The sequence below is a fragment of the Macaca nemestrina genome, chromosome 8 (genome assembly GCF_043159975.1).
Source record: "Macaca nemestrina isolate mMacNem1 chromosome 8, mMacNem.hap1, whole genome shotgun sequence".
NCBI lineage: Eukaryota > Metazoa > Chordata > Mammalia > Primates > Cercopithecidae > Macaca > Macaca nemestrina.
Window position 1 is genome coordinate 57,430,813 of NC_092132.1, and position 7,333 is coordinate 57,438,145.

The following is a 7,333-nucleotide window of genomic DNA, read 5'->3' on the forward strand; positions in this document are numbered from 1 at the left end:
GAAACTTTGTGTCTAAACCACAGCATTTAATTTTCTTCGAGAAAACTTTGGCCTTTGTGAGGCATGGTCGTAAAGTAGTGTGATATCCCTCATATTACATGTAAATTGGTAGTGAAGGTAATTCCAAAACAGAATATTCAAAGCATTGTTCCCGATTTTAATAATGGGAACTTTATTAGAGAAAGCACTCAGTATCTAGATATGACCATCTCGAAGGACAATGCTCATATTATTAGAGACATTCCGACATCCTGTTACAAACCCAAATAGAACAATGCAAAATGAATCAGGTCTTTTTAGTTTCCGCATTGTTTGGAGTTATAGGAAACTGAAGATAATGTATTTTCTGCAAGTACTGTTGATTAGTGTTTTAGGAAATTCGGCTTGTTAATTCTAGCTTAGGCCAGTTGTAAGATAAAGCTGCTATAAACCAGAGAGACAATGAAATAAGCTGGTTGAAGAGACTGAGCAAATGATGAGTAGTCTTTATTGTAGTCTTGGGAAAGAGCCAACAAGACCTAATTCCTCAAGTCTAACTCTAGTTTAGGATTATGGGAGAAGGTTAAAATATGAGTCCTCAAGTGATCTATGTGACTTAGCACAGCTTCTGAGAGTTGGGAAGAAGAGACCTGTTGTGAACTTCTGAGAAATAAAAGCAGTGCATGTAGCAATGATATATCAAGTTCATTTCAAAGGATTCACTGTTTGTTTTCCTTTAAATAAGATAAAAAGGAAAATAATAGAAAGGAATAGTTGATTTTTTTTTAACCTAGGACTCAATGGGGAAGTACTGTGGAGTAGGAAAGAAAAGCATCAGCAGTATCAGTTTGACACTTTCCAGCACACTCATTAGAATCAGTTCAATCTTTGTGTTTGAAAGGAGAAATCCTATACTAAATCAGAGGGTTTGACTATTTCTTCAAATTGTTTTTTATTCCAGAACACCCCCTAGATAGGAAAACTTCAGGAATTTAATCATCTATTGAGGTCGCCTGGTTCTTCCTTCCTTGCTTCTGTTGCCTTTTTGCTGTGTGTTTTGAGTTTAGAAAAAAGGTTGTGAAGTTAGGGGAAAAGTCATGATTCAAAGGTAGCTGAATGGCTTTTCTCATTCTATTCATATGAGTTCCACTCTTACTAGAATTTCCCTTTGTGTATTAATTAGAAAGTTTCTTTGTGAATCTGCATTCATATCCCATTGCACATGAGAATGAGAAAAGGCTATTTTAGACACTGGGACTCATCTGTTGTAGAAAACAGTCATGTTCACTTTGATGTCTTAGCAAACAGTTGTTTTCAAACCTCAGATCTTTTCATTTTCTTTCAGCAAGCGGTTCAGGTGATACATAAGCTAGAACTTGAGATTTTTCTTGGAAATGGTACTACACTTCTTGTTGTGATGGCTGTGATTCCCTTTTCTCCCAGGATGATATAATCACAACATCAGGCTACACTGCCTTAGCCCTTGCTGGCTTCCTACATGAGTATGACAGAGGAATTGGGGAAGAGATGAAAGACTGGGCACACAACAGATCAAAGGCTGAGGGGCTGTCAAAGGAAGGCACTGGGGGACCAGTAGTGGCCAAAGGATAGGTAGAAGAAACCAAATCAAACAGGTTACTTAATGCAATTAACGTGGTGTGCGGGATTTGAATTACCTCTTTTGCATCATCCATAAAATCTGTGAATTCAAACTTCACAAGCTGCTGAGTAAATTTGACTTCCTGTAGACAACAGTCAAATGGTCCCCATACACATACTCATTGATCTAAACTGAGAAAGATTCAGCCTACCCAGATGAGGAAACAAATTCTTGTCCTGTCTTGGAAAGCACAGGAAAATTTGAACCTAAACATTAGGAGAGAATCCACAACATTGAGGTTACATGGAAATGAATTTATCATGGATTATTCTAGTTTTATCATTTTGCCATCACTTTTGTTTGAAACTCAATTTTAAACAAATTGATATTATTGAAAATACATAGTAAAGATTGTATATTTGAATTTTAGAACCCAAACTGAGGTCTGATACCCAAGGGCATGCTCTTTGACTGTTACTAGATTTAGTTGGACATTATTGACCTAATCTTTTGAAACTTGTTTTTTGTCGCTAGGCAACTCACTTGTTCAGTAACATGTTCACTTTCCCTTTTCTCCCTTCATAGAAAGTAGAAGTAGGGTGGGGCTCAAGATTCCATAGATGATTATTCAATTAGTTTGAGAGAAAACTAGAAAACGATATCATTATAAATCCATCTGGATAATATAGTACCTCCTTTTGAAGCATAATTAAAATATTTGGAATACATATGCACATAAATGACACCAGTTTTACCTGGAAATTTTGTTCCTTTACCACATTTTTGCATTCATTAATTGTCAGTAGTTGAGGAAATGTTTGCAGCAAAAACTGAGTGTTTGAAACATATCCTAAAAACTGTTAAAGAATACAGGCCTAAAGTATCCAACAATTATCACCTAAAAGGCTCAGTATTGTTAAATTTAACATAGCTAGTTACATGCAATAGACTTATAGGCCATGATGTGTCAAGTTGAGGAATATATTATGTTCCAATTTATAAAAGGACGTACCTCTCCAATAGTATACTGAGAAAAGGAAAATAAAGTGCTAAAAGGTCCCAGTGGTATCCTAGCAACTTACTCAGGGTCTTGGAAACAAGGACATGTGCATTGAATCAATTCCAGGAATTTGTGGCAGTAGCCTGTGTTACGATGGGGAAATTGCCAGGCCAGGGAAGAGAGTTAATAATTATTACATGCCAGGTGGTGTTCTTCCATTTTGTTTCCCTCAGTGAACATAAGATTACCAGAGTTTTTGGTCTGTGCCTTTTCTCCACAGAAAAGTCTGCTTCTACCCAAAATTAATGAATCATTGAAAAATGTATAGCATATATTTACTACAAAGCCCGAACAGTCTCATATTATATCATTTAAACCTGCCCTAGTCTTTGAAAATCAGTATTATCCACATTTTAAAGCTGAGAGAAACTGATGGCAATGAAGACTAAGTGGTTTACCTATAATGGCCTATCCAGTCACTAGCCTATGTGAGCCTGGAACCCAGGTCACTGGTTATGCATCAGAGCAACACGGCTTCCCTGCTGGCCTGCTGCTGCTAGAGAGTAAAGATAAATATGCTGTGTGTAATATAAATCAGTTTCATTCCTCTCTGGGTTTGCAGGTCAACACAGAGCTCCCCTCAATGAAAATTCTGGGACTATTAATACATGATTGCTTCTCCAGTCTAAAGGATGCATGCACTTTGCTCAAAACAATTTAATTCAGTTCTCAAGGAAAGCTTTTACTGTTGCTACCATGTTTCTGTCTTTGTCTCTCTCTCTTACCCTCCCTCTATCTCTCTCTTCTTTCTTCTGAGCGTGTAAGTTTAATTAATATTGCAACCTCTCAATGTATTTTTTTCAAGCTCCTCTCTGTTCTTCAAGCACTTCAAACACACCCAAACAGCCACAAAATTCCTGGGTAGAAATAATGTCTCTTGAGCTTTTATGGTGTCAAACTGCAATCTTTGAAAACAATGGTCAGTTGATATGATTTCATATTTGTTTATTTAAACGCACAGACTCTTTTTGTCTTGTAAAATCTGTTATAGGTCAGCATGTACTGATAACCTACAAATCAAACCCCAGGATCCTGCATAGGAATAGCTCTCTCTTTATTTGTCTTCCAATTAAAGTTTCTGCATAACATCGGGTTTCTAATGGATTCACTCCAAGTTTTTGGCCAGAAGTGATTTAAATTCTTGCCTGACAGACTTCCACTCAGCATCTCTTAAATTAGTAGAAGAGGCTCAGTGACAATAACTTATAATCTAAAAATTTAGTTGGTTGCTTTCAAGATTAATTTCAAAAGCACTATATAGTGAGGAGAACTCATCTAAAGGTGTAACTTACAGTGAATATATTTCAAAGAACTAAAAAGCTTTGAAGACTGGTGCTTTTACATAATATAACCAACAAGGAAGGTTACCAGCTATCTTCCTCCTGGTTTATATCTATCACAAACCAATATAAACCATTTATTTAAAAAAACCAGATGTGCTGATATCTTTTATTTCCCCATATGCCCTTTCCTAGAGTTTGCTCTTTTGAAAAATGGTAAGTTGGCACATGCAGCATGGATGCTTTTCCAGAACACATCTTTAATGTTTTTTCCCCCAACATGAGATTATCAGAAAGAAGAGCCAAAAGCCACACATTATGCAAACATTCCCACTGCGATTGAAAAATTTGGCTGCATATAAAAATTGTCACCGGTAATTGCAGAGTCAGAATGAATTGTGGCCTTAAGGCTCTTGAACAGAAGGTCTAATGAACCTGTGTCTCACAAAATGGCATAAAGTGTGGCCATTAAGTTAAAAACAATAGACTGTACAGCTTGCTACCATGGAGCCACCAGAACGGTTGGATTATGGTTGGAATGTGACCTTGTAGGTTACATATGTTACCTCATGTCATTACCACAGTGAATTTAGAAGGAAAAGCTGTTTATATAAAGTTGAGAAGCTAAGGTCCTTTGTAAACCTTTGTGTACATACCTAACTGAGATCACACATGAGTATTTGCCTTCCTTATTTTAAATTTAAATGATGCTTTTTTTCAGATTATTATAAAACTTTGACTTCAACTTAACACCCTGCTTATCCAGCATGTCACGTAGTTGCTGGTGAGATTCTGATACATAAACATTGAAAAACAGCAAACACCAGCCATAAACCCACAAAGTAGTTTCATCCCACACCCTGAAGTTCAGGACCTTTAGAGCCGTTGAGTCAATGTTTATGTTCATATGAGAAAGTTGGTTTTGGATGTGGTACCAAACCTTGTGGAAATTTCTTCCTTATTTAACAAGATTAAGCACCAAGCAAAATAACATTTACTGACTGAATAGAATCAAAATGTGAAATTCCAGGGAATTTGCCATGTAGGATTTTAGTTTCATTATGCTGGGATCATCAAGAGAATGAGCACAATATAGACCTGACTCATACATCCCTTTGCTGCGTCCTGCTTTTGGGAAAAATGGCTGCTATGCACGTTTCTGTAGATTTTTATATTTTCTATGTAGAAATAAGTGATAAAGAAACACCCTGAAAAAGCATTGTTTCTGAAGTATAGAAGGAAGAGATGCATAACTTGAATGCTATTTTTCACTGGGTAGATATGCCAGGTCTCAAAAGGTAATAATCTCTTACTATAAAACCCAAGTTAAAAATAACAAGAACACTGAATAGTAGTTTGAACACCCACATTAAAATTATTGTGGCATTGACTGAGAAACCAACTTATTTATATTTTTAGTATATTTTTAGGCTTGATTTGGTATGCTGAGAATCATTTTAACAGTACATTTATAATATCAGCTATAGTTTCTATATATTCTCAGCAGTTGAAACCAACAGAGGAAAAACAAGAGATTAATGTTCATTATTATAGAATATAAAAATTAGCAACAATTGCTAAAAACTGAGATCTTAGTGGCTCCAGAAACAATTATAGTAGCCTCTTGATTATTAGTACTAGAGATCAAGAAGTAATTGATGGAGGAAAGGTTAAGCTGTCAATGGTGCTGATTGCAGTTTGACAAAAACTTCTAGCATAACTCACCTCTAAGCAAAGCAATATTAAATTATTGATTAAATATGAATCTCGCCTGGAATAGCTATGCTATGCTTAAATCCATTCAAATCACATCCTTTCAAAGATTTAAATTCAATATTATTTTGAAGTATCAATTTACCAAGGCTTTTTGAAATGACAATTTGTTGTTATTCTGGGTCTTATTTTATTTTATAAATTTATTTTGCTGAAGGAGCTTTAGTAAACTTGCAGTATAGATGTTGCCTGGATAAGACTGTCTATACCTTAGTAGACTGTAGTCAGGTTTGCATGGAAGCGGCTACATAATGCGTAGGAAGATACCATACATTTTAAAGAGAAAATGTCAGGAAGTGTCCTGTGCTGCTTTTTTTTTAAAAAGTACAGATTAGGAGAGGAAAAGCAGAAACATGCAGAATCTGTCAGACTGGAGAAAATAGGAAAGCAAGAAAAAAAATTTAAATGCAATCTTTCTGTGATTTTCACTATGATCATTTTTACATATATAAGTTGTCCATGTTCCTTTTTTTTTTTTGACACCGAGTCTCGCTGTCACCCAGGTTGTAGTATAATCTCATCTCACTGCAACCTCTGTCTCCAGGATTCAAATAATTCTCCTGCCTCAGCCTCCCAAGTAGCTGGGACTACAGGTGTGCGCCCTCACAGCCGGCTAAGTTTTGTATTTTTAGTAGAGACAGGATTCTACCATGTTGGCCAGGCTAGTCTTAAACCCCTAAACTCAGGTGATCCACCCGCCTCGGCCTCCCAAAGTGCTGAGATTACAGGCGTGAGCCACCGCGCCCGGCCCATGTACCTTTAAGCTAGAAATTGATGTATCCTTTTAAGAGTTGAAAGGATCATTTCAGTGAAAGGACAGTGAACCATGATGATATATTTAGTGCTGCAAATCTTCCCAACTTCAGGGAACTCACTGTTGCATCAGGCTTCTAACTTATCACCCAGTTGGTCCCAGTGTACTGTCCCTTTCCAATTCAGCCTCTACATAAGGCTGTGCTCTTTCTAAAACATAAACAAGATCTTGTTATTTTCATCTTTTCTACTAAAAATAAGTCAGCAAGAACACCATAAGAAAGTATTGTTTTTGGAGTATGGGAGAAAAAGATGTCTAACATGAATGTTATTTTTTATTGTGTAGACTTGCCAGGTCTAAAAATGTCACAATCACAGACTGTAAAAACTCAAGTACAAGAGAAAATGGAATGAGCACTGAATAACAGTCTGAGGATCCATATTAAAAATACTGTTGCACTGACTGACAGCCTGAAAACTTCTTTGATAGTTCCCTGTTGCCTATAGAATCATATCAAATTTAGCATGGTACAAAAAGTTGATGTGATGTGGCACCTATCAATTTCTGCAGCTCATTGTTTTGTCACTCTCCTTGGGATATTCAATATTCCAGCAAGAGAGAATTGGTTAAGGATATAATTCAGGCAGTGTTTGAATTCCCCTTGTTTTTGTGACTACACACTTCTACCTGGAAAGCCTATATTTATCTGGTAAACTTGTATTTAGCTCAACATCCAGCTCATAGTAGACTATGGCTTATAATGGGCTAGTGACATTTCATTTAACAATTTTTGAGGCAACATGGAGTTGCTAAAGTTTTATTCTGCAAAGTAAAGATATTAACATAAAACACAAAGCAAGTAACAAGCCACCAGCTACAACCACATC